The sequence below is a fragment of the Delphinapterus leucas genome, chromosome X (genome assembly GCF_059928025.1).
Source record: "Delphinapterus leucas isolate spDelLeu-1000000601 "Yukka" chromosome X, BTC_Dleu_Yukka2, whole genome shotgun sequence".
Taxonomy (NCBI): Eukaryota; Metazoa; Chordata; class Mammalia; order Artiodactyla; family Monodontidae; genus Delphinapterus; species Delphinapterus leucas.
In genome coordinates, this window is record NC_143150.1 from 126,493,017 (window position 1) to 126,517,821 (window position 24,805).

At 43.3% G+C, this 24,805-nt stretch overlaps 1 protein-coding gene across 3 annotated transcripts in view; it reads left to right on the forward strand.

Moving 5' to 3' along the window:
- Positions 1-24,805, forward strand: part of MID1 (midline 1) — a 643,355-nt gene that overhangs the window by 247,222 nt on the left and 371,328 nt on the right. The window contains exon 1 of one of the 3 annotated variants that reach the window (XM_089904802.1): positions 4,514-9,998. The exons of the other annotated variants lie outside the window; for them this stretch is intronic. The gene's annotated coding sequence lies outside the window, so the exon portion shown is untranslated. Of the gene's footprint in view, positions 1-4,513; positions 9,999-24,805 lie in introns of those variants that run through there. 3 annotated transcript variants of the gene reach the window in all.

The following is a 24,805-nucleotide window of genomic DNA, read 5'->3' on the forward strand; positions in this document are numbered from 1 at the left end:
ATTTTTTTTTACTATCTTTTTTTTGCTTCCCGTCATATATATTCCCAAGTAGACCAAGAACTAGATTGATTTCTAAATAGAAGTGCTTATTAGGACTAAGTGAAATACCAATTCTAAATGTATCCCTGGTGGCATTGGGACAGTAGAGAGAGTGGCATTCTCAGAGAGCAACTCTTTGGCAAATGACAGCTTTCAGTGTTGAAAGTTTGGTGATCAGTCTCTCCGAGGTTCCTGAAAAACTTGGTAAACCGAAGCTATTCATTGACACACCTACAAAACCTTCAGAACCACATAGAAAAAAATATACCTGACGTTGCGAAGATTCTCTGTATGCTAATATGTTTCCAAACTATGTCAGATCTCTGAGTTCTTTTAGAGAATGATCCTTTTCTCTGATCCCTGTAGCTTAAGAGAATAGCGGGGAGCCGCATAACAAGGCAGTGGAGCTCTAACTCTCCTGGAGCCCACCCGTCTATTTCTCTATCTGTCTGTTGCTCTTTGTATGTCCCTCCCTGCCTCTGGTCTCTGTCCTTCTTCGATGGATCTTTTCTCAATCTTGTTTTTCCTTCTCTGTCCACAGTGTAAAATGAATGTGGTATGTTGTTTTGTTGTTCTTGTTTTGTTCTGTTTTTAAATAACTTTGGGGGGAATAATTTTAGGTTAACAAAAAAGTTTCAAAATAAGTACAGAGAGCTCCTTTATACTCTTTACCTAGTTTTCCCTAATGTTAATATCTTACGGTACCATGGCACTTCTGTCAAAACTAAGAAACCAGCACCAGTATATTACTATTAACTAGACTACAGGTTTTATTTGGATTTCTCTAGTTTTTTTCACAAATGTCTTCTTTCTGTTCCGGGATCCCATCCAAAGCACTACATTGTATTTAGTCATCATGTCTCTTTAGGCTCCCCTGGGCTGTGAGTTTCTCTGTCTTTCCTTTTCCAAACCTTCCCAGTTTTCAGGAGTACCGGTCAGGTATTTTATAGAACGTCACTCATTTTAGCTGCCACAGTCTGAATGTTTGTGTCTCCCCAAAATGCATATGTTGAAATCCTAATCTCCAGTGCGATGGTGTAATTCTCATGATTGGAATTTGTGCCCTTATAAAAGAGGCCCCACAGAGTTCCCTAGCCCCTTCCGCCAGGTAAGGATACAAGAAGTCTGCAGCTCAGAAGAGGGTGCTCACCTGACCCTGCTGGCAGCCTAATCTTAGACTTCAAGCGCACAGAACTGTGAGAAATAAATTTCTGTTATTTATAAGCCACCCACCCTGTGGTATCCTGTTACAGCAGCCCAAATGCACTAAGACATTAGGTTTATCTCTTGTTTTTCTCATGATTAGACTGGGGTCATGGTTTGGGGAAGGATACCAAGGAGGTGAAGTGCCCTTTTCATCACATCGTAACATGCTATCAACGTCGCTTATCGCTGGCAATGTGTTCTTATTGATTTCTAATGCCACTAAATGCACATTGCTCTTAATGCAAAAACAAGAAAATGCAATATTTTATATGTTTCACTATAACGTAACTTTTGAAACTCTTCCAACCTTTAGTTAGGTTGCTGTTATCTACCCCCAAATGTGAACGTGTGTCTGACACATAGTATTTAATCAGTGTTACTTGGTAAGTGAATGAAAATCTCTATATCTGTCTCCAGCCTCATCTGTACCATAGGTCAGGGTCCCTGGGTGGGGAAAAAGAGATATCTCAGGCAGCCTAGATACTAGCCACTCCATAGTGCAACCACTCTTATCGATTTGGGTTTTAAAGAGTTAATTAAAAATAACTTCGGAAAGCTGTGATACATTTTCGTCCTCCTAAAAGGATGTTCGAAGTTTTCTTTTGATTCTGATATTCAACTGTGGTGCTGTAAACAGTGCTAATGTAGTGAGAGCTAAGCAGGTAGGAGTTAAGAGATACAGACCTTGGGAAATGGGGGGGGCAGTTTAGAATTATTATTGTACAATTGCTTATTTTCATTGCTTTTTGAGGATTTTCCCTCCTGCGTGGTGTTTTGCCGTCTCATTAAAAGAGCAACTGTCAAAGACATCATCCTGAAACACCTGCCTGGTGAAATGGAAAGAGGCAGGCTTCTAAGAGCTCTGGCTTTATTTTCTCTGCGGCTTGATCGAGTTTTCATGCTCATGCTTTACCCAAATTGACAGACGCAACTGCAAGTAAAGTGAACTGTTTAAAAATTCAGCTTGCTTGATTTCGCGGGCCACGCATTCCCTCCAAGCTAAGTTTAAGAGGCCGGAATGATTGCTAGCCTTTGCTGGTGGCACTGGTGGCACTGGTGGCACTGGTGGCGTGGGGATCGTTGAATGAAGGAGCCGGGTTCTCCTGTACCAGGGCCTATGGGAAAATGATCTGCCACCGTGGGAAGGTGAGGGGGCAGGCTGATCCGAGGAAATAAGAGTTTCTCTTGTTGCCTATTCTTTTCTGTATGGGTGGTTAATAATTTTAAACTGTCTTGGCATTTCGCGAGTTATTCAAAGGGCCCAAATCCTGGCGGGTGGGGAGGTTTGTGGGAGTGAGGTGGGTGGGAGAATCTGTCATTCTCGTTTTCTGTTTTGAGAGTAAACAATCTTGACTGAAAAGAAAGTGCAAAACACCTCCTCTCCCCCATCGACCATGGGCCCAAAATTCAGACGACGAGTCCGTGAGGGAAATAATGAACAATTTTCTAGCCTTTGTTCCTCTTCGGGTTCAAAAAAATATTACGAAAACCATGGGTGACAGAAAGGGCTTTTACAGGGACTTAGACACCTAAAAATCACTTTCAAATAGAATTTCAAAAAAGAAACTCCCCAGGACATTTCATATACTACAGCAAATTGGGTATTTGGGTACTTGGACACTGAATTGCAAAGGAAAGGTTTCTTAAGATAAGCGTTTGTGTTTCCAATTTCCCCCACTTGGCTCTTTATGATAACAGCTTTCATAAATAGCATAGCAGTTGAAACATTTATTATTGGAACAGAAATGCAATTACATGCAGATGTTGTCCTGTGATTCATTGCTTTGTGCTACACACATTTTCAAGCTGGAGGAAGAACAAGCAGGTCATCAAGTAAATGCTCTCGGCTGAGCTCCACCTACTCTCCTGACTTGAGTTATCTCATCTCTTCTGTAAGTGTTGCCACGATCTAGTCCTCCGTGGCCCTTCTTGGCAGCCTGTTTCATTGTGCAATTACTCCAACTACCGTCAAGAATGTCTTTTCATCCAACATAAGCGTTCTTTACTTAATCCAAACCTGGTTCTTTCTCCAACATTCCTGTTCCAAGGCAGATAAAAAGACCACCCCATTTATTATTATTATTTTTTAGTTTGTCATCATTTTTGCCTTTTGGTAATGTCACATAGTGATCAGAGCTATGAAGGTGATAAAATAGGGCAATTGAGATGGAACCACTGCATGTGGGATGGGTGGTGATGTCCTTTCGGGTTGTCATTTATCATGGATGGCCTCTTCCTGGAGAAAACTTTTGCATAAAGTCTGAGGCTTTAGGGGTTAGCCGTGAAGATGCCAGGTGTATGTTTCCTATTGCTGCTGTAACAAATTATCATAAGCTTAGTGGCTTAAAACGGCCCAAATTATTTTTGTACTGTTCTTTAGGTCAGAAGTCCAACACAGGTCTCACTGGGCTAAAATTAAGGTGTCTCCGGGGCTGCGTCCCTTCTGGATACTCTAGGGGAGAATCTGTGCTCAGCTTCTAGAGCTCAGGCTCAGTAGTTGTGGCGCACAGGCTTAGTTGCTCCGCGGCATGTGGGATCTTCCCTGACCAGGGCTCGAACCCGCGTCCCCTGCATTGGCAGGCAGATTCTTGACCACTGCGCCACCAGGGAAGTCCCCTGCTAGAGGTTTTAAGCAGAGGATGGCATGATCTGATGTATGTTTTTTAAAGATGGTTTGGGATGCTCTGTGAAGCATAGACTGTGGAGAGGCAAGGGCAGAGGTAGGGAGAGCAATTAAGAAGCAATTATGGGGAATTCCCCGGCGGTCCAGTGGTTAGGAGTCGGCGCTTTCACCGCCGTGGGCCCGGGTTCAATCCCTGGTCGGGGAACTAAAATCCCACTAAAAGAAAAAGCAACTACAGTGATCTAGTTCAGAGTTTCTCAACCAGGGGCAGTTTTGCACCCCAGCCCAGCACCCAGGGAACATTTGGCAATGTCTGAAGACACTTTGGGTTGTCGCGCCTTGGAGTTAAGGGGAGAGAGAGTGCCACCGCCATCCATTGGGAAGATGCCAGAGATGCTGCCGAGCATCCTGCAATGCCCAGGGCAGCCCCCAGCACTAAGAATGATCCCGCCCTATAGCGCAGAGGCTGAGAGACTGGAAGGGTCAGAGGCGATAGAAAGAAGTAGTCAGAATCGGGATTCAGGGGCGTTTGGACACACAGTCACCCATAACTAGGCTTTAGCTTTCAGGGCTTGATCAAAGGAGGGATAGGCCGTGGGGTTGACTGCAAAGCAGACTAGACTGGAGAGGGAGGGGGTGCGGGGCGCTTGGGGGAGGGAAGGAGAGGTGATATTTACGGTGCTGGGCTTTCCTCCAGGCACCCAGAAAGACACGCCGCAGGATTTTCATTGCATTCCGTATTGGCTCTCTTTTCCGAGTTCCTATGCATTTGGTGTTTATCGTGGTCTAGAATTGTAAACCCAGGGAACCCGGGTCCTATTTTCTTCTCCATCATCACTAGCTTGGTGACATTAGACAACTGAGTTAACCTCTCCTTGTCTCCATTTTCACCTGTGTCTAATTAAGACGTCTGCTTTATCAACCTCAGCTAGTTACAAAGAACTTGGGAAAAAACTAAAGGGGCTATATGCACATATTCTGCTTTGCAATTGTTTTCCCTTTAATTTCATTGTTGTAATCCTTCTTTTCGAGGTTTATTATATTTTTCACCAGTAATATTTTTATACCTAAAAGGCAATGTAATTGATAAATGTTTAACAAATTGAGAAGGTAAACTATATTTTGGATTTTATTTCCATGACCTTTTCAAGAATTACGTAGTCCAATTCTTTTTGAATATTTAATAAGGAGACCAGTATAGTAACATTTTTGGCTAATTTAATTGTATTTATTTCACCAGTTTATTCACTAGCACCTGTGTGGAAAGCAGTATTAAACGAACTAGGCCAAAATAGTGTCCCTCCTGCTCTCTGGGCACTTGCAGTAAATGTGAGTACCTTGCCATTCTGGGACAGTTCTCATAATGTAGAGAGTAGGGGTCTGCAAAGCATAGCCCAGGGTTGGCTGCCCAGGTTTGTAAAGAAAGTTTTACTGGGACACAGTCACGCCCATTCATTTACATATCATCTGTGGCTGTTTTGGACCACAGTGGCAGGATCGGGTAGTTGCAACAGAGAAGCTTATGGCTGGCAAAGTTGCAAATATTTACTATCCCGCTCCTCGCAGAAACAGCTCGCTCACTCCTGACCTAGGGCACTTAGTCTTTTGGAAATTTCTGCTTTTGCTTCTGAATTTGCTCCGATTTCTTATTTCTGAAAATGTGGATCCCCAGTGAAGTAGTATTCTGAGAACACCTATTTTCCAGTGCTTGCGTGGCTAATACCACCACACCAAAGGCTTTACAAGTAAAAGTGCTATGCTGCAAGCATATGTTCAACTTGTAGGCTAGTATGAGCTCAATATGGTTTCTCTACCATCCATTTTGCAGACGTTTCATTCCAGTCTTCTGTTTATCACTGTTGGACACAAGCTTCTTTCTTAACGTCTTTTTCCCCCAACTCTTCAAGGTCGTTTTGAATTATAATACAATCCTCTGAGGTGTTAGCTATCCAATTTGGCACCATCTGCAAATTAAATCAACTTGCCTTTTATTTCACCACTCGAGTAACTGATAGAAATATTAAGAAGAGCCTGCCTCAGGACATCCTTTTCAAATGTCACTCTTTCCCTCAAGGTTCAGCCAGAACCACTGATAATCTGTGAGTCCACCTTTAAACTCCCAGTCTTCTAGAAATTGGATCTGGTCAGTGATTTCCAAACTTCAAACGCCAGTCATTATGCCATAGGGGTCGTGAATGTGTCTACTGAATGGACCCATTCCTCCAGCCAGATGATTTGCCATAGCTGTCATGTCTTCGTTCGTCATGTATTCTAGTTCTCCTGTCTTTCTCTGAAGTTAAGCAGGGCCAGAGGACTTGCTCTGGCCAATGAAAGGTGAGCGGAAGTTTGTATCCTTTATGGAGTGAAGTTTTGAAAGGCACTTCATGATTCACCAAGTCCCTGTTTCCTGTCTCAGCAGCCATGGAAGTACGTGTTGAAAGGAACCTTCATCAGCTTGGGTTCCTGAGTGACTTTGGATAGGAGAACCCTCCCTAGTGATCTGCATAAGTGTGCAGCGTGAGTGAGAGATACACCTTTGTCGCTGTCAGCTACTGAGATCTGGGGGTTGCTTGTTACCAGAGCATCACCTCACCCATTGTGCCTGATACAGCTCTTGAGCACCATAACGTTTTTCTAGAAACGTCCATTAAAGCTAGGGACCGTTCTTTTTCTATACATCCTTTTCTGTGTGTATCCCTCAGAGAACCTTATCCATTGGGCACACCAATTAAATGTTTAGTGCGTAGAAGTGAATTAATAATAGATTAATAGATGGATAGCTGGCTGACATATTTAGGGAATCTTTTATATGCTTTTCCATCCCATTCATATATACAGAGCTAATGATAAAATAACTCCATGTGCATCCAGCTTCCTAAGTATCTTCGAGATGTTTTTCAGTTGAACATGCTGATCCCCCTCAACTGTGAGATAAAAGGACATTGTCATTATGATGGCGGCATTTGGCTTAGCCCAGGTCGAACAAGTGTAATCATGGAAAGGCCAGGCTCTGGTCAGTAAGAGTAACTTGCACTAACTATAGTGCGAGCACTAGCTTGGACATTTGCCTATTAGTATTTCTATACTGAGGTGCAACTTCAATTAAACACGTTTGTGTTATACGAAATTTAGGGAAACATTAGAGTTTCACATTCCATAATATAGACGTGCACAGGCTTTTCTTCGAGATTGTTAGCTTCGTGAAGGGGGGGACATGCCTCACTTGCTCATGGTTGTATTCCTAGAACCTAGCAGAATGCCCGGACCATAGAGGCATCAATAAATACGTGGCAGGATTTTTTTAAAATCGCATTCGGTACTTTCCGTCATCTGTGAGACACGCACCCATTTTTATTTCCATTTTGGAGGTGAGGCTCAGACACATTATAAGTAACTCATGCAAGGTCACACAGCCAAGAGACGGAACCAGAATGGAAGCATCTTCTGCCTCTAAGGCATTTGCTCTTTCTTGGATAGTGTGGTACCCTCAGGGTTCAGTAGAAGGAGCGGACATTCTGGGGTCTGATGGACCGAGATTTGAATTATAGCTCAACTACTCATTAGTTATATGTCATTGGGAATTTCTCAAATCTGTCCCCTGATGTTTTCTTTAAACCACAGTGATATTTTCTGCCCTTCAAATCGGTCTTGTATTTTATTTAGTTTCCCATAAGTGCTATTTTTTTGGCGTGGTGTAATTATTCAGCTGTAAGTACTCTCTCATTGGGGTCCTCTATGGTTAGGTTGATTTCATGCTGCTTCCGCAACCCAGTCTTTCCGAAACCATTTCTTGAGGCATCCAAAATGCATTTAGCAGAGGGTTATATTCCCTCTTTGAAACAGGCTACTTTCAGATCCAAATTTCGTTTTGACCTTCCAATTCAATAATTATAGCCTAAGACATTTTATGTTTAAAGCCCAAATGATTGTTTGCTTAGAATTGTAAGAACAAATTTGGAGGCCAGCTTAAGGCACTTAAAGGTTTAGCCTGCCCTGGAAAAAAATGCATTGTTTGTCTTGCATCGACATGTTAATAAAGTCTAAAGTTCCTGCACAAACAGAACTTGCTTCTGCGGGAATTACGAGAACCTAAAAGCTGCGGGATCATAAATGGGCTATATTAGTGAAAGCTATTTACCTAGCATGGCACACAGAGTTTTATTTAAGATTAATGAAGACCCAATAAGTAGAAAACACTAATGTTCCTTCCAGTGGGGCAGTCAAGATGAGTCTTAACTTGATATAATAGAAATGTGTGTACTGTGAACAGAAGAACGTGTGCAATATTTGCAAGGTTATATTTTCATAATATTTTTAACCCAAATTTGTATTCAATAGAAATACACTTAATATCTCATTTTAGGATCATTCTGGAGTCATGTAAAGGCAGTCATTTTAGCAGTAACTTACGACTTTATAAAGAGTATTTTAATCAGTTTGTGTATTGCCTTTAAATTCTCTGGACATGTGATTCCTAAAACTTATATTTGAACATGGAAAACTGCCATTTTAATGTCCTTCTGTCTCTTCAAGTTGACTTGATTTTTGAAAATTCTCTTGGAAGTCAATTCTAGAAGATCTGGGATTTTGGATCTGCTACAAGTGGATCCCGAGATTTTGGACCAGTCACTTTATCTCTGTGAGTCAATTTTGTTATCGTGAAAAGGAAGTAATAACACACACTTCCTGTGGAGATATGAAGAGAAATTGGATGGAAAAGTCTTTACCCAGTGGAAAATGCAATCAAAGAGTAGTTACTCTTCCTGCCCCATGTTTTTTGCACTCTCCTGCTCTTAGCAGAAACCCTTCATCATTGGCTTGTGTTGGTGCTGGCTTCGGTAGTGTGTAAACATTCGTTCTCTCCCCTTTCCCAAGCAGAGACCTAAAACGCAACACGGAGCTATTTTTGCTAAGAATGGCGTTACTCAAGGAGCAGTCAACCAGTGGATGAAATAGGAACAAATGATTCATTTTAAGATAAGTTTTATTTAGCAGGCAATCTTCACCTCCATCACTCAGGTGCTAAGTCTTGAGTCTGTACTTCATATTGAGACTTCAGTGGAATTGGTTAGACTCGAAAAGAATTATTACTTTCCTCCATGGTAGATAAATGTAGGGGGGAGAGCCAATTATTAGACAATTGATGTGTTACACACTTACGTTTAAAAACTGCTTTGAGCCTAGAGTTAGACCTTCCACAGAGTACTTTTAAAGATACATTTTCTTATCTTCTGAAGTCTAGGAGGTTGTTTAAATTTTTTTCCATGTAATTATGCAGATTCACAAGTCTTAGATTTCTTTCCTGAAACCATCAAATAACACTTCAGTATGTGGGCTCAGGAGGGTTATTTCGGGGAATAAATAGATGTCATTATGTGTCACTTCGCCCATCAAAAAAAAAAAAAAAAACAGTAGCAATTACTGCATTGTAAAAGGAGTAAACTCAAAATGATCTCATTGCATCATCTACTAGCGGCCTGGGAAAGTTGAATAACTATTAGTTACTCTGCTCAAACAAGGCACTGGAGTCTTACTTGACAGAGGTTTGTTCGTGTTCTTTCCACATCACATGTTCTATTTGCTTCTTTGAAAATAATTTCAAGACAAGTTATATCCTATGCTTCGATTTTTCTCCCTACAGTGCCTTTATATAATATAAGGTCGGTCATAGCTCATGATATAAAATACTAGCTGTTGACTCACACCAGAAGAGCCAATTTTACAGACTGCCGGGATAAAGATGATTTTAATTAAATCGCACAAATCCCTTTGTACTGCAACCAAACCATACGCAGGCTGGCTGACTCTGAGCCATTCTGGCGTGTGTAGAGTTAACCAGGTTACCGGGCTTCCTAGTTAACTTCTTTCACCAGGAATGCAATTCGTGTTTACCTATATAAGGAAACCTGTTAGGCTGACCTGAGTTTGGCGGATTTTTGCGCTGACTGGGAGGCGTGGAAGCACACAGCCCGGAGAGGGGGAGTGATTCCGAGCTGGACAGAGCAAGCTTCCTGAACGCCCCAGTCATTCAGCTGATCCGAGGCAGCCTGCTTGGAGGACCTACAGGTTTGCCTCTTCCAGATCACAGTTGAGGAACAAAAACCCCGTCCTAGGAAAAATGGGGAAGCCGGTGAGTTTTACCGATCTCTCTCTGCTTGCTTCTGCTAAGGGGCACGCCTCATTGCTCTCACCCAGGAAGCAAAGGGAGAGGCGTCGCTCAGCCTCTAACTCCACAGCTCCTTCCTGAACAAACACAATGCTTCGCGAATACCTCCTGACAACTTTTCCTGCCTGTTTTGTACCCCAAGAATCCACAGAGGCAGTGATTTTCGCTCCTTAGACGTTCCAGAGAGTGTTTTTTTACTAGCCAAGAGTTTCTCTCCCACCGCGATGAGCAAACTTTCTCATCTTTGTTGCGCTCTGAAAGAGTGGAAATGAGCCCTGGGGTGCTTTGCGAGAAGGCTGAGTTCCCCAAGGAAGTAATAGTAAATCTAAGCGGGGTTCTTAAAACCACAGGCAGTGTGATAGTCTGCAGAAGTGCAATTTGTCACTAAAAAGGCAGTCTGAAGGTATCATTTTTCATTCATGCGGCAGCAAAATCCTTGCATCCTGCGCATGTAATAAAGGACACCTTCTGAGACACTGAGGAAAGAAAGAAGCCGAGCGGGGCTCTTTGTTCTAGACAATGTAAAGAAGCCCACTCTTGTATTTTGACAAGTAGCGTGTGTCTATTTATACATAAGGCAAGAATGATGAATAAAGTCTTTATGTCAAAGGCATTGCAGTCGATTGAGTTAAATTTTGGCTCTATTCTATATGTAGACAAAAACTGAAATCTGAATGTAATTAAACATGGAAATGTGAAAGTGTTTAACAGACTTGCAGGGGAATTTTAGTAATACTCGGGAATGGTCAATTATCAGAGGCAACTGAGTGAGAAAAGAAAAAGCTATTGCAGCTGAGTTCTGGGGCGTAGGTAAAACTTTTGAAAAGAAAATCGATTTTGTTTTTTAATAGTACAGCCATCCAAAGTGATTTTTGAATTGGGTACAAATTTTTATTTTTTTATGGCAAGGTGGTTTTATTAATTGAGTGAGCTTGTTTGAACGATTTGATTGTTCATCTCGCAGAGAAATATTGTCGTTTTCTGTCGCAGCGACTTAATCCTAAGGGTTTGGGGAGCAGGCAAGTGGCACAAGGACCCAATTTCCAATCTCTCATATTAAGAAATTATTTTTTTAATTAATTTCAAGAAAAGTAATCAGCGCAAACAAGCAGATTTGAGAGAATGGCCACTTTTTTAAAAATTGCAAGTCATAGTCTATTCCCTAGTGAGGCTATTGGTTTAATACAGGGATTGGCAACTGCTTATTCATAAAAACAAAAGCTATGGCCAGTTTTATGTAGCGCTCTCGACTTGAAAAAGCCTTACTGTTCGCGGTAACACAGTTTAAATGAAACCTGCTCACCTCAGTGGGAATAAAACCGAGAAAAGCAGTGTGTGTAATACAGTAGATGTCTTAGTAAATAAAATTAATAACACAAGCGACAGAACTGAGAAGACTAATGCAAATGTTTTAAAGCTTGTTATCTCCTAGGTGCTGCTCAGAAAAACAGGAGTCTTGATATTGTATTGCTTTTGATGGGAATTAGGAACCCAGGAGACACAAAACACTATTTTAAAATACACGGTTAATAACATGTTTACACCGGGTTGTCTCACCCTGCCGAAGAGATGGCCCCAAGCCAAATCAACTAGCACGTCTGCCATTTTTTCTGTGAGTTGATATGTACGCAGTTATTATACAGTAATTACATCAACAGCCAAAGGAATATATAACCAGAAAGGTAGATAAGTCTCCTAGGGCGAGGAGCGCTGGGGGTAAGCTTGGGGTTTGGGGAATCTCCTGTTTAGAGTTCTCCTTGCCAGTGTCTTATGAATTACTGTCAATGACTGGGAGCCCTGACTCCTGAATCTACTTACCTTTGGCTGCTCGGCAGCTCATTCGGGGGCAGTAATAGTGATTACTGTATTTAACACTCTGCCATTAATAGAGTTCCAGGAAGATTCCTTCTTGAAGATTAAAGTTATTTCAGTGTCAGAACTAATCCTGCAGTGAAAGGCAGGTAGGATGTGGTGGTGTTGCATTAGCTGTTTTCGAGTCACTGGCGCTGCGTGCTTGTGTGGACGTTGGAACCATTCGGCAGCCTCCTTAGGTCTGTGAGATGTTAGTAAGTGTCCTGGTGAAGGAGGATGAAAAGTCCTGGGGGCGGAAAAAGAGAGTAACGGAGCATCAGTGCAGTCCTTTGCTAGTGTGTGTTGTGACTCCCTGAAAAAGTGCAGCATATGAAGTATGGTTTGCCGCACATTTACCTGATGGCTCCATTTTTGCCTGATCATCCCGAGGAACATTCTCTAAGGCAAAGCTTCCCAACAGATGGGCCAAAGAGTACTGGGAGATGATCAGTGGGTTGCAGACATGCCCAGGACTTAATCCCTCTTTGGCATCTGGGTCATCTGGCTGTGCCTGGGCTGGCCGTATCCCTCTGAAGGCTATCCGTGGACCACATAGCTTCCTCAGTTTGCCCCAGTATGTTGTACAGATAGGGTCAATTTCTATATCTGTCATGATGTGTAAAAGCTAGGAAACCGTCTTTGACAATCCAGGCCCAGAATACAGATAGAGCCAGTCAAAATTCAACTACACTGTGTTAACCCAAGCCTTGGGGCTCAATGTGATGAAAAATACCCTAATTTTTATCATCTTTCATGCTACGGTGGGGATGTCAAGGTCCTCTGTATGTCATCCAGTTTTCCCCCTTTATTCTATAAAGAATTTAAATAAGTGTTTGTGCGTGTGTTGCTGTCGTTGTCATTGTTGTTCTATTCTTAAAGATCTCCTGGAAAGCTGATGGCAAAGTGTTTCCTCCTGGGATCCTTTCTAACGTTTTGTTATCATTTATACTTCCCTTTCTCAGACTGCTATCACAGTGTGTTTGGCTGAGATTCTCCTGCCGCCAGTGTGGCCTAGTCCAGAGGCAATGACATAAAAGAACCTGGTTTCAAAAGTTATTTATCAATTGTAAATTCTTTCCTTAGACCCTGTACCAAATTTGTACACAGCATTCCTATCCCTGGTGAACTTTCTCTGGCTTTCTCTGCCTACCATTTGACATCAATTACCTTTTCAAAAACATTTTGTGTTATTAATTCCTGTTACATTCATTCAGCAAATACTTATTGAGTGCCTTTTGAAGTCCTATGCTAAGTACTCGGGAGGAAAAGCGGGTATACAAGAGACAGATGAACTTAAACCAAATCTTCGTGCAACTGATAGCATTTCCGCAAAGAGAAGTCTCATTGCCTGCGCGGTGTGCAACATTTGAAGTATGATTTGCTACAGACTTACTCGACCACTCACTTTTATGGCTGATCGTCCTGAGGGGCACTGCTGAAGTCAGAGCTTTCCAACTCGTGGGCAGAAAACAGGTTAACACACAGGTCAAGATGTTCATGCTTTCAGTGACCAGATGATTTCCAGGTCAGAACGTGTCCGGTAGATGCCCTGCAGAGCGTCTCTAAATGACAGAGAGCTGGATGATACCTATTTCTATTTTGCTAATGTATTCTTCAAGGCCACATTTTCTTGGATTGTCAGGGGTTCCCAGGGCACCACATTAAGAAGAGAGGTTTCCAGAGTACTAGGTAACTCGAGAGCTTTTATACTGGCTTTTAACCACTGGAAATTACTAATTGTCCAGTGACAATTCTTATGAGGCTGGCAAGAGCACCTGCTGTTACTTCTAGGGCTGTAGACGTGAGGCTTAGAAGCAGGGACTGTGAATCAATAAGTGGTTTGCACCAGCAGGATTTTCGAAGTATCTAGGACACTGGCAAAACCAATTTAAAATATATTTATATTTGAAGAATGCTTGGCTGGCGAGGTGATAGATACTAGACTAGGACTTCTAGTTAAATGTGAAAGTACATTTCCATTTTTTAATTAATTGCTTGCAATCACATGTAAGGGAATCTTCTGTGAGTGAAGCTTTCGGAGAAATTGAGTTACTTTATGTAGTATTGCCCAGGGTTCAGTTAATTTTGTTTTTTATTTAAAAGGAAAATGGAGGGCTTCCCTGGTGGCGCAGTGGTTGAGAGTCCGCCTGCCGATGCAGGGGACACGGGTTCGTGCCCCGGTCCGGGAAGATCCCACGTGCCGCGGAGCGGCTGGGCCCGTGAGCCATGGCCGCTGAGCCTGCACGTCCGGGGCCTGTGCTCCGCAACAGGAGAGGCCACAACAGTGAGAGGCCCGCGTACCGCAAAAAAAAAAAAAAAAAAAAAAAAAAAAAAAAAAAAGGAAAATGGAAATGGATAGCAGTGCTTTGTGGAATATAGCATTCTCAGGTATGCCGGGTGCTTAATAGCTGGATCTGCATAGAGATTGGCTCCAACTGCGCACTCTCTTGTGAGTTGCTCTTCACTTGTCTAAACTTGAGACAGACATGAAATTAAGCAGAACCTCCTCAATTTGACAGTTTCAGTTTTAACACGTGACAGAATTGGAATTTTGGTCAAACAGCTGGAGCCAGGAAATACTGCATTATTTATAGCTATTGTTCTGCAACAGAGGCCTTGGTTATTTAAACCAGAATTATTTCCCCCTCCCCCATGAGTATCTAATTGTGCAGCTATTTCGATCTGTACTGACAGAGTCATCATGTATTGCCTTGGGGGACAAAACAGTACATAAACTACTAGAGAACAGATAACAAGTTTATTCGAACTGATATACTTGGCTTAAAGCTAAGAAACAAAAGAATATAGCGTGTTTCCCAAGTTTCTTCCAAAGTAGTGGATGGTGGCTTTGGCTAAGTCATCTTAAACTTCTCTGGGATTCAATTTCCTCATCTATCACTGGAGACATAAATACACAATTCACTGGACAGTTATGAGTATTGAAAGCACCTAGCACAGTGCTGGGCAGGAGGCCAGTCAATAAGTATTAGTTGGATCTGAAATGTGTCGGGGTGGATGAGGCATCCTCCAGTAAACAGTTAAGGGCTGGGGACTTCCCTGGTGGTCCAGCGGTTAAGACTCCGAGCTCCCAACGCACGGGGCCCCGGTTCGATCCGTGGTCAGGGGACTAGATCCCGCATGCTGCAACGAAAGATCCCACGTGCGGAAAAAAAAAAAAAAAGGCAACTAAGGGGTTGAAGAAGTAGAAGACGAACACTGGTGTCCCATATGTCATTTTGCCCACTCGGAGATTTAAAATATGCTTTTCAGTGAAGCATGATATACTTTCTAATGTCTTGTACCAGGTCCTCTTTTCTAATGTGTGTTACCTGTTTGTCCCCTGTAGGTTTTGTGTTTGAGACCCTTGTTCTAAAGGCTTCGGTAGCAATCTATGCTGTCTCAGACATAAGTTTCCCCCTTTTAAGGTGTTTTCCCCAAAGTAACACGTTTTATAAGCAAAACTTGTTTTACTAACAATAAGTAGAATTCTCCCTGGCTTCAGTTCATAACAGTGGTTATCCAGGGGTCTTGAGGATGGACTTCTCTAAGGTGTTATGACCCCAAGGTTATCCTCAGGTCCCACTCTCTTTCTCCCACTCCCCACACATCACATCCCACCCCAGTGGAATATAACATTTAATCTGATGTCGCTCCTATGATGTGGACGGGATGTGTCCTGTGGGCTGATGTGCCCTGCCCAAAGTTCACTCCTGGCTAAGGCAAGTGGGGACCATTTGGTGTTGGTTTGATGAGGAAACAGGGCAGGTGTATGAGTCAGCTTAGGCTGCTATAACAAAACAGCACAGACTGGGTGGTCAAATCCCAGACATTCATTTCTCAGAGTTCTGGAGGCTTGTAGATAGCCGTCTTCTCACTGTGTCCTCACATGATGGAGAGAGAGCAGTCTCTCTCTCTTCCTCTTCTTATACAGGCACTAATCCCACCATGGCGATCCAGCCTTCATGACCTCATCTAACCCTAGTTACCTCCCAAAGGCCCCATCTCCAATATCACCGCACTGGGGGTTCGGGCTTCAGCATATGAACTTGGTGGTGGGGGGGGGGCACAATTCAGTCCACAGAAGTGGCTTTATGAAAACGTAGATCAAGTGACTCTCTATTTCTGACTTATTTTCATTGAACTTGAGATAACCTCTATTGTAAGATACAGCATTAAGAAAGAAAAAACATTCTTCCATTTAGACCCTAACAGTGTTTTCTTAGCATTGAAACATTTTATGCTACTTTTATTGAAAGAATTCTTCTAGGCTTATTTAGAGCAATGTTTTACAAAAATCATGTATTCCTCCTTTGCATAAATAAAATGGAAAATATAGTCAGGGTAAACTTTTTAAGATTCCAACTTTGCTAAATCACTTTTCATTTGGAGTTGTCATGTGTATGCTTTTCTGCACGATGCCATCATGTTCTGTGCCAAAATACAGCATTTCTTTTTTTTTCCTTCTTTCTTTTTTTTTTTGTGGTACGTGGGCCTCTCACTGCTGTGGCTTCTCCCGTCACAGAGCACAGGCTCCGGACGCGCAGGCCCAGCGGCCATGACTCACAGGCCCAGCCGCTCCGCGGCATGTGGGATCTTCCCGGACCGGGGCACGAACCCGCGTTCCCTGCATTGGCAGGCGGACTCTCAACCACTGCGCCACCAGGGAAGCCCCACTGCATTTCTTTTTAAAGAGCTTCTCTACTATCTCTGAGTCTCTACCAAAAGGCAACAACCAGAACTATGTTCCTTCCTCAAATGGTCCTACCTGGGAATGCAGTTATCCCTTCATACCCCCAGGAATATCCACCAAGCGACTACACTTGTCAGTGCATTCATTCTTCAGCCTTTCTGACACACTTCCACAAATGTGTTAAGAACCAGAACTCTTGGTGGGTTCCATTGATCTCCTAGGTGCCTGTCCAGACGCCTTTCCTCTAGTCCCACCTGAGCCCTAAGACGATCTCCTTCTGGCCTGGGGGAAACCCTTCCTCCTTTTCATTTCTTTGAGAGGCTTTGCCAGGCATGTGACTTCTCGTCTCCTAATGTGGGGAGCTTGTTTCAAATAATGCCTAGAACTCAATAGAAGTGACAAAAATATGAACTTCTAGGACCAAGAAGGTTCATGGGTGGGCAATGACAATTGTATCGTGACTGCCCCCTGGGCAGCAGCAAGTGTAAGATACATCCCAATGTCAGCCTTGTTAAACTGGAAAGCATTTCCCCCGAGAACTCAGGAAATAGAGTGTATCTCCCCCATCCCACAGGGATGCCTAAAATGTCAGCATTATGAAATGATTTAATTGTCTTTTAAGGTGTCAAGAGTGTTTTAGTAGAAAGTATTGGCTCTAGAGAGAGCATCAATTGTAGTTGCCGTATTTACTGCTTTGGCGGGGGTTTCTTTCCCATTAAGATGAAGTAAGAAAGCAAGAGCCTGTGACGATGGGACAAGGAATGGGATAGGGATGAGGACATGGGAACGGAAAGAGAGCAGGGAAAGAGAAAAAAAGGAGAAGCTCAACATTCATTCAACGATATTTATCAAACTCCTGCTTTGAACCAGGCATCACCCTACACGCTAAGACCGAAGTGGTGCCTGCACTCAAGTACAGAACAGTCTAGCGTAGGAGACAAGCGCTGATGGCGTATCATGCAAACAAGAGTAAAAGTCTGCCTAGAATAAAAGCTGTATAGTTATATGTTGCCATGAGATTGTACTGGGAGGATTTAGATCATCAAGGGAAGTCAGAGAAAGCTTCCCCAAGAAAGGGGTGCTTCAACTGAGAGGTAGTAGGAAGGGATGTGAGTCAGTGTTTGGAGGGGTAGGAAATGGCCAGACTGTATCAGGGAGTTTTCAACAAGGGATGACATTTGTCTTCCAGAAACACCACATTGGCAGCATCCGGGAGACTAGATCGGAGGACATCAGAGTGAATGTGGGTGAGCCTACAAGAGGAGTCCAGGGAAAGATGATGTCTACTTATACTAATATCGTGGAGGTAGAGAGGAAGAGAAGTGGGTGGATTTCAGTTCTATTTCACAGGTGAAATAGAAGCAGTGGGTAATGAATGGGACATGAGCGATGATGAGGGACCAGGAAGCGGCAAGGCAGACTCCCAGGAATTTGGTCCTCCTAACTAGAGGAATAGTGGTGTCATTAATGATGTAGGGAACAATGAAAGTTGACCTGGTTTGACAGTAGAGAGAGGAATCGTTTGTAGCCTGATGGAGTGGAAGATGCGCCAGCTTTGGGGCCGAAAGGCTTGGCGTGGGTTCAAGTCCTCACTCATCCATTTACTAGCTTTGTGATGCTAAGTTTCTCTGAACCTCAGTTCTCCCATCTTTAAAATGAGGGGAATTCCCTGGAGGTCCAGTGGTTAGGACTCCCCGCTTCCACTTCGGGGGACACAGGTTCGATCCTTGGTCGGGGAACTAAGATCCTGCAAGCCGTGCAGCATGGCCAAAAAAGAAAAAAAGAAGATGAGGCCGTAAGCATCCACCTCACAGGGTTGTTGGGACAATCAAGGTAACTTCAGATATGGTCGAAGGCCCTACCTACATGAGTTCCTATTATTATTCCAAAATTGACCAGCAATGAAGCCTAGAGGAAGAGTGGCTATTTTCAAGAACTTCCGAGGGGGTGGGGTGGGGTGGGGTGGGGTGTGAGAGTTTTGACAGCTGAGGTCTCAACACTCTGGAAGTTTACCTTAGTGAAGTTTCGCCTTGTTGATCGTGTACAGGGCAGCTATTGGCTTCAGTTGGCCAGTGAATTCCTTCTATTTCATTCCAACCCCCTCTCCTCCTCTCTCTCAGCCTGGATTAAGGGATCCCATATAGGAATAAGCTACATTGCTTTTCTCAGCTGAGATCCCTTATCACTTGTAAGAGGACTATGGGATTTAGGAAAATGTAACCCGAGAGTTTGCACTAACAGGTGATCACAGTCGATTAACTACATACTCCCTGTAGGGTTCGGGTGAAGGCTTTCCCATTCTGTTTTTCTAGCATCAGTTTAGCGAGAGCATTTTATACGACATATGTAATTCCGCTGCCCTTGAGTGACCTCAGCGAATTCCATTCTGGCTTCCAAATATTCCCTCATTAAAGGGAGCCATTAGACAGTGAAAGCTGCAGCCATCGGGTTAGGAAAACGCTGCAATGAGCAGGTGAAACGGCAGAAGGGGTTAAGCCCCCCGTGGAAACCAGGTATTAGCGTCCGTCTCTGCAGGTGTTCTGGCTTTGTAGGATCCTAGTCACTACGAAAAGTCTCCCCCTGTTGCCTGGTTCCACTTCTTTCCCTCTGTTCTTGACCCACTATTGTCTCTTTATAGCCACATTTATCTCCCACTGAATTATCAGAAAGATTAAGTGTCCCATCCAGACCCCATTCGGTTATTTTTCCATGCACGAAACACTTATTTTCATACAGAAAAATGGGTGGGAGAGAGTGGGAGGCATTTTATTTCGTTATTTCACTTGTTCGGGTGGCAGAATGTGACACATTTGTATGACTTTTTGGATAAGCAAGTTGTGCTTGGTTCCCCATGTGGATATCTGAGAGTTTACTGTCTACACCCAGGCAGGGATTTGGGTGTGTGGGAGGAGCGGAGAAGGAAGTGGAGTGGAAGCTGTGATCTGAATTAGAAGTCTCAGGCATGCTTTTAAGACCTTCCTCTTTCCACTACCTTCCCTGCCTTTATAATTTTTTCTCTGTGTGGTCCTTTTTGACGCAAATGTATTTCAAGGTATAAGAGCAATTTAAAAAGGCGATTCTAAATCCGAATTGTATCTCCCAGAGGAGCTGCCTTTTCACTTCATAAAGACCCACTTGGCTTTAGTTTTGCCGAGTTCCAAGCAGGAGCAGTCAGTAGAAACTTCGAATTAGCATTTGCAGTAGTAGTTGCTCCACGTCTGGGTGTTTGAGGAGTCACAGTGCTATAGCAGGAGCTAGACAGCGTCAAACCGGAGAGAGTTCACACTGTCTGTGAATGTAGTGACCTGCCAATAGTAAATCATTTGCCAGTAGTTCAAAGATAAAGAAGGAACCTGGTAGAATGATCCGAAGTGAAGGTTGCAGCAAAGAGAAAGCACGTCAGACGTTACAGTGAATGAAAAATGGTGGGAACTTCTGTTTCCAGGCCCCCAAATAAAGTTCTTGCAAAGATAAAGATGTGAGCTTTGCACACCATCAGGCCTTCTGATCTGTTTATCCGACTCAGGAAGACTGAAATTGCGGAGGAGGAAGGTCTCCGCCGACAGATTGTAGGTCATAAATTAGTTAATAAAATCTGTCCCGTGTTATCTCTGCAGCAGTCTATTTTATATATACTTGTCCATTTGATTTATTTGTTTCTCTGCTTACTCCAGGCTGTATTTTGGTAGCATAAGTCAATATGTGAGTTTTAGATTATACAAAAGTTTATTTTTAAATGACCTGCCTTCTGTGCGGAAAAGAAGAGTTGTGTGCGTGTGTGCGTGTGTGTGTGTGTGTGTGTGTGTGTGTGTTGTATGTAACTTATTGCTGTTGATCAGGAGTTTCACAGTTAACTTTAGATGTCAATATATAACAGTAGTAATTCCAGTGAAACATGAATATTGTCATATGCCAAAATATATTTATCATAAAATTAATTTTTATTGCTGCTTCCAAGACCTTTTCAGGGCTTATATAGTTCCTGTAGAATATTTCCACATACTACTGTTAGTACACCCAGTTCTTGTTTTATCTATTAGAGTCACTATGGATAATATAGCAACACTCTACGTGTCTATGTATGTATGTATGTATGTTACATGTATACAAATGTATGTTTCCCTTTGAAAGTTTGGATGAGCTGTAGCCATTGTTGACTGATTTTTTTTTTAAGTCGAATGAAACATAAGAAAAGAAAAGGCCGCTTTTTTTTTTAAGACCAAATATGATGATTTAAAAGTTATGTGGAAGTCCAAAGAGGGCAGGGGTAAAACAAAGAAAGGAAAAGAAAAAAGAGTGTAGGAAAGAAAAGAGTAGCAGGAGAGGGCTTCCCTGGTGGCACAGTGGTTGAGAGTCCGCCTCCCGATGCAGGGGACACGGGTTCGTGCCCCGGTCCGGGAGGATCCCACATGCCGTGGAGCGGCTGGGCCCGTGAGCCATGGCCGCTGAGCCTGTGCGTCCAGAGCCTGTGCTTCGCAATGGGAGAGGCCACAGCAATGGGAGGCCCGCGTACCGCAAAAAAAAAAGAGTAGCAGGAGATGATAGAGGAAAGGAGGTCTCAAAGCAACAAAAATCTACTCTCCCCTCCCCAGTCAAGTCCACCCTCCATCTATAAACAAAAGCCTAGCAAACAAGCAGGTGGAAGACAAAGGGCTCAAGAAAAGAAGGGGCGAAAGCCACAAATTGCTAGAAAATACTGGGGACCGAAAAGAGAGAGAGTGTGAGAGAGAGAGAAAGAGAAAACAGACCACAAAAGAAAGGGTGAGGATGAAACTTCACGGGAAATGCTTGCAAAGTTAAAGCAAATGGGCAGGAAGAGCCAACTACAGAAGTAAGCAAGAAATGAGGAGGTAACGTTAAAAAATCAAGAAATATGATACGAGACAAAAATGGTCATTGTGCTTGAGTCGGTGGGGCTGAGAAGACATTGTTCTCTAGGTGTCTTGATAAAAAAGAGGATTAGATGGCACAGAAATGAAAGCGGGCGAGTGATGGAAGACAGCAGGAATCAGGTGAAAGGGGCACTATTGTTCCACGTGACAAGACAGCCAGCCAAGGGGCAGGTGCCAGAGACTGGCTGCGGAATAATGTCTTTGCGGGGTTCATCCCGGTGAAACTGACCCCTACAAATGGCAGGGCTTGTCTGGTTTTTGTCATTAGTCGTATTCTGTAATAGTAGTGTGAACGCACTTTGCTTTATTTATTTATTTATTGGCTGTGTCGGGTCTTAGCTGCAGCATGCGGGATCTTTCATTGCGGCGCGCGGGCTCTTAGTTGTGGCACGCAGGGTCCAGAGCACGTGGGCTCTGTAGTTGCGGCAGGCGGGCTCTCTAGTTGTGGCACGCGGGCTTAGTTGCCCCGTGGCATGTGGGATCTTAGTTCCCTGACCAGGGGTTGAACCGGCGTCCCCTGCATTACATGATGGATTCTTAACCACTGGACCACCAGGGAAGTCCCCACAATTTGCTTTTTAAATGTCCCTACTCAAAAAACTCCAGTGTAGCAGGAATCCCGGCTCCTTAGCTCTGAGGTGCTCCAGAGCTGATTGGCTATTTCTGATTTAATAAATGATTATTCTAGGACAGTGGCCCTAGAATTATGCTAGCCTGGTGGCCTAAAGAGTTAATCCTCCAAATGCCTTCCATACTCCCAGGAGTCATTTACTGAGCCAGAAGAACCTGGCTTAATGTTTATTGAACCCTTTCAATTTCTGAAGGGGAGTGAGAGGGAGAGGGTGTCTTTTCTGAATACATTTCCACTATCAAGCTTTACCCAAGTAGCCGATACTTGACTCCCTAACTGCGAGTCTTAGAGAGCCTGCGCGTGAAATTCCAAATCCAGTCTCCTGTGGGTTTGGACTCGCTCGTTTACTTTTACTGTGCTTCGCTCATAATAACTTATGTTCGTAATTCAGCAACCCAAGGAATTGTCTTTATGGCACGTTCGGATCTTACAGTCAGTCACACGCTTCAAGGTCCATTGCAGGAAATGAGTTTGACATAGCGCGTTAACGGTGAATTATCCATTCTTACCTGCGGCAGGGCATGATGTTCGGAGTGGCCCTGGAAAGCTTACCGGTTGTTGAGTCCAAGTTACACAGCTGTATTTAAAACTCCAGTGGGCAGTTCTGAAGATGGCAGACTTTACTTTGATACCATGCAGTAGCACCTCCGTTAGTGCCCTGGTTAGAATGCAAACATGTGCTCGCTTTTATTGCCCATGTGTTACTCAAGATGGTCTGTTTCTTGATGACGTAAATCACTGGAATCAACTGACTATTTTTAAAGACTCTTTTAGTGTTTCCCTGAAACCATCACTCTTTCCATTTGTTTAATAGATCATGGACCCTTTAGGTACACAAAAATTGTAAAGATCATATTTTCTACCTTCCTGACCTTTTTCAAGGATGACATTATGACTCACGGACCCTGGCCTGCTGTGGAATGCGTTGTCTTCGGGGGTTGTGTGCACCATAGTTTACATCAGCACACGAGGTCAAAAGAAACCTCACATTTTCATTTACTGAATATGGGACAGCCGACCTACTGGTTTGTGCTCACCGACCATGGCTCTGTGGATTTTCCCAGTTCAGTTTGCCCCGCAAGTGTTCGCTGTTTCCTCCCCTGCACACTTATGTTACCCTGACGTGTGCCACGCAATCTGTTTGCCCTCCGGGCTATGCTCATGTCCAGCACAGATAAGCTTCAGGGCAGCAAGGCCCGTCACTTAAATTCCAACAGACTGGCTCTATTCCAGGGCCTCTTGCTGGGCAATTTTATCTGACTTTTATGGCAAGTAAGGGTTTGAGGCCATTGGGACTGCTCAAGAAAATGAGATCCATGAAACAAAGGCTCTACCGATGGGATAAATAAAACCCATCAATTATGATCCCAGATTTGAAAAAAGACTGGCAAAAGGTATAATGAATACTATAATGGCTCTCCCTAGCCCACTGATTGGAAAGGCTTGGGAGGACATGTCTGTACATACCGGGTCCTGTAACTTGTAGAATGTTACAAAGTAGGCCAGATAGGTGAGAGCTCTCATGGCATTCCATAAAATATGGCTCTTAATCAAATCCTAGGATTTCATGGAGGCAGGAGGTTTCCATGGAATTCCCAAGTGAGAAATTTTAGGTTGTAATGATTTCTATTCGTTTCTTATTCTTTCTGGGTTCCAAATATTGAATTTGTGAAAATGGAAGGGAGGAAATGAGTGTGTACCAAAGGGAAGCAGTTAGGGGTGGGAAAAAACACGCCCACTTCCTCATGACTTGGGAGAAAAGAAGAATGAGATGGAGAAATTTGAGGCCATTGCATAGAGTAAATGTAACAACTATAATGGAGTGTTTAAGAAAAAGAATATAGTGCTCTGTGAGTCACATACAGAGGGATGTGAAAAGGGAGATAAATTAGAGTTCAAATTAATTTCCTTTAATTAGTTGAAAAGACTAGATGAGTGGTCTTCAAACTTTTTCAATATTTCTGAGTATTCCTTTCCTCCCTCCCTCCCTCCCTCCCTCCCTCCCTCCCTCCCTCCCTCCCTCCCTCCCTCCCTCTCTCTCTCTCTCTCTCTCTCTCTCTCTCTCTCTCTCTCTCTCTCTCTCTCACACACACACACGCACAGAGAGATGTGCACATGATGCAAATTACTCCCCTATAAATAAACCAAAATAAAACTAATACATATGTGTTGCTTCCCATCCCAGCTAAGGAAAGATACAGAAAAGAAGAACCCACATTGAAGAACCATCACTAGCTGGTAATGCCCTGGGAGGTGCAGAATGGCATAGAGGTTAGGAGAACAAATTTCTCTGGGGGAGAGAGTGCCCGCTAACAAGCTTTTGACTTTGTTGGTTAATACTGCTTTTACTCCAAATCACTCAGAATTGTTTAGACTTCCTTCAGAGGTCCATGGACTTAGGCGGGACTTAGGATCTCTTTGTTAATATAACTAATGAAAAGGCTTGATAGCCTGTTGAGACAGTGACCTGCCAGAGTTGAAGGTGGACATTCATTTTCTACCACACTGTCCATTCAGTTCACAGTGGACAGCTTTATAACTTTAGAGAATCTTTCTGAGACTAGATCAGCCTGAAGCTTTGTATATCAGACGTTACTCAGTGTATTTGAACTAACGCTACGAAAATATTCAGGGATTGCCAACAACTGTTGTAACGCATGTTGGCTCAAAACTAGTTGTTTGTTTTTGTTGTTTTTTTTTTTGCGGT